Below are 3,495 nucleotides of genomic sequence, written 5' to 3'. Positions count from 1 at the left end.
CTATCCCTTCATGGCTGACTGACTACCTAACACCCTAGCCTCTGGGTTACGTCTTTTCCTTTCACTCTTCTCTGCAACTGGTTCCTAAACTTGTAAAAGCATTCCTCCCTCTTTACTCTCTCCTTTTGCTCCTCAAGCACTGTCTTTGTCCCTTTGGTTGATGATCTTCCTTCCCTCAGGGCAACCAGCTGGGGAGACCCTGTTCACCTTTATCTTAATTGCAACATTGGTAGCATTCTAGTAGATACTGGCTTACATACACGTACTTTCTTTGGAGCCTCTCTTCCTGTGCACTCTTCTGAGTCCAACACTGGCTCCCTCTTGCCCTTGACCATGGTCTTCTAAGAACATTCTCTCCTGTTGTTTTAGCCCTCACACTCGGGTAGCTGGTTCTCAGGTTCTAGGTCTCTTTGTCTTAATCCTTTTCTGATAAAATTAAGGCAGACAGAAGGATGTCTGAGTGGGCATCTGTGGGATCAGAGTCCACCTTAAGTACTTTGGCAGAAAAATTTCTTTTTTGGGTCTTTCAACTGAAATTCTCTTTGATTTTCCAGGCCATACCCTACTTCATGGGCTATCATGCTCTTTGGGATATTGGGATATCCTGTCTGGCCCTGACATGATCTAGAAGTGCATTCTGGCTTAATGTAGTTGTTTTATGTAATTTTTCCCATTAGTTTGGTTCTGTGATCTTGATAGGGGTGAAGAGATTAATTTGATGACTGCAATAACGTTCCTTTTATTTCGCTGACTCTTGCTCTAGTCACCAGAGAGCCCTCTCACAAAATGAGTTCTGGAGATAACATTGAACACATCCCAATTCAATATTCACCAAGGTAAACTGCCCCTGGAATTCTTAGACTGCCCTAACTGCTTCATTTTTGGCAGAAATTTTTCCAGAATTACCTCTTCTTGAGTTCATCTTCATATCTTATGGCACTTTTAATGATAAATTCCCTTTTGTATTATGTGCACTTAAGTAGATATTCTTATTTGACCAGCATGCCTAAGTTAAAACATGTTTTGTAAGCCCTTTAAAATTGTGTGTGTGTGTGTGTGTGTGTTTGTGTGTGGTACTGGGGATTGAACCCAGGAGTGCTTTACCACTGAGCTACATTCTCAGCCCTTTCCTAAAAGGAAATGTACATGTAATTATACTGGCTATTTGAAGAGAAATTATTTGCAGAGTTTTCAAAAATAAAAACTTAATCCACTGGATATAAAACCAGAATCTAGGTTTCTATGTTTCTTGTTTGTTTGTTTTTGTTTTGGTACCAGGGATTGACCTCAGGTGCACTTAACCACTGAGCCACAGGCCCAGCCCACATTAACCTTCAGGATATGTAAAGAACTCAAAAAACTACACCAGAAAATCCAAATAACCCAATCAGTAAATGGGCTAAGGAACTGAACCAACACTTCACAGAAGAAGAAATGCAACCAATCAACAAACACATGAAAAACTGTTCATCATTGCTGAGTAATTAGAGAAATGCAAATCAGAACTACTCTAAGATTTCATCTCACTCCAGTCAGAATGGGAATTATCAAGAGTATAAGCAACAATAAATGTTGACAAGGATGTGGGGCAAAAGGTACACTCATACATTTCTGGTGGGACTGCAATTGGTGCAACCGTTATGGAAAGCAATATGGATATTCCTTGGAAAACTTGGAATGGGACCATCATTTGACCCAGGTGTCCCACTCCTTGGTTTTTACCTAAAAGATTTAAAATCAGCATTCTGCAGTCACATCAATGCTTATAAGCAGCTCAATTCACAATAGCTGAACTATAGAGCCAACCTAGGTACCCTTAAACAGATGGATGGATAAAGAAAATGTGGTATATATACACAATGGAATACTACTCAGCCTTAAAGAAGAATGAAATTATGGCATTTGTGGAGTGGAAGGAGCTGGAGAACATCATACTAAGTGAAATAAGCCAATCCCCAAAATCCAAAGACTGAATGTTTCTCTAATATGTGGATGCTAATTCACAATAAGGGTGGAGGTTGTGCTAGGAAAGAACAGAGGTACTTTGGATTAGACAGGGGAATGAAGGGCATGGAGGGGTATGGGGGTAAGTTAGGACAGTAGAATTAATCAGATGTTATTACCATATGTGTATATATGATTACCTGACAGGTGTGATCCTATATTATGTACAAGCAGAAGAATGAGAAGTTATGGTCCATTCATGTATGATGCGTCAAAATTCATTCTACTGTCATGTGTAACTAATTAAAACAAATAAAATATTCAAAAAAGGCTAGAAAAAAAGAGTAAATCTGAAATATTTTAGGCCATTGTTATCAACTGAATTATGTCCTCCCAAAATTCATGTTCAATCCTTAGCTCATAGAACCTCAGAATGTGATTATTTAGACCTTTAAAAAAGTAATTAAGATAAAAAGAGTCTTTTTTTTCCTATTTTATTTTTTAAATTTTGAGACAGGATCTTGCCAAGTTGCGGAGACTGGCTTTGAACTTATAATCCTCCTGCTTCAGCCTTCCACCTTGCTGGAATTTCAGGCATGTGCCACGACACCCAGCTCAAAGGGGTCCCGAGTGGGACCTAAATCCTATATGACTGGTGCACTTGTCAGAAGAAGAAATTAGGACCTGCAGAGAGACATCAAGGATGTTCAGTCATGGGGAAAGTCCACCTGAAAATGCTGAGAGAAGCAGCCCTCTGCAAGTCAAGGAGACAGGCCTCAGGAGACTGACCCTGCTGACACCTTGATCTTGGACTTCCAGGCTCTACAACTGGGAAATATACATTTCTTTTGTCGAAGTCACAGAGTCTGGTATTTTGTTATGGTACCCCTCGCAGCTAACACAGCTGGTTAGAGGAGTTGAGTGCCATTTAAGTCCTTCCTCTGAGGTTACCCTCCCTGGCTCATTACCCTCCAGCCCCACTGGTCTTCTCTGGTTTCCAGGCTCTTGGCCTCTGCATGCACCGTCCCTTCTCCCCAGAGCCCTGGTCCTCCTGCTTTGTAAGTGACTGGCTCTTTGCTCCACAGGTCTCAGCTCATCTATCATTTCCTTAGGGATGAAGAACTACCCCATATAACAGATGTGCCCCCCTGATATTCTCTACCCCGGTCATGGTAGGCTTCCTTCCTAAATTTTATCATGATTTGTAATAAGTTCATTAGTTTACCTTTGTGTCTCATCTTTCCCAGTAGAAGACCTGAAGCTCCACAAAGGCAGGAACATGTCTGACTTATTCATAGTTTGTGTCGAACGGCCTAGTAAAACCTAGATCTTCAATAAGTAATTTTTGGAAGTGAAAAAAAAAATGTTGGTGAGGATGTGGGGGAAAAGGTACACTCAGACATTGCTGGTGGGGTTGCAAATGGTGCAGCCACTCTGGAAAGCAGTATGGAGATTCCTCAGGAAACTTGGAATGGAACCATCATTTGACCCAGCTATCCCACTCCTTGGCCTATACCCAAAGGACTTAAAATCAGTGTTATACAGTGACAC

Source organism: Sciurus carolinensis, chromosome 7, assembly GCF_902686445.1.
Source record: "Sciurus carolinensis chromosome 7, mSciCar1.2, whole genome shotgun sequence".
Lineage (NCBI taxonomy): Eukaryota > Metazoa > Chordata > Mammalia > Rodentia > Sciuridae > Sciurus > Sciurus carolinensis.
This window is presented reverse-complemented; position numbering follows the sequence as displayed.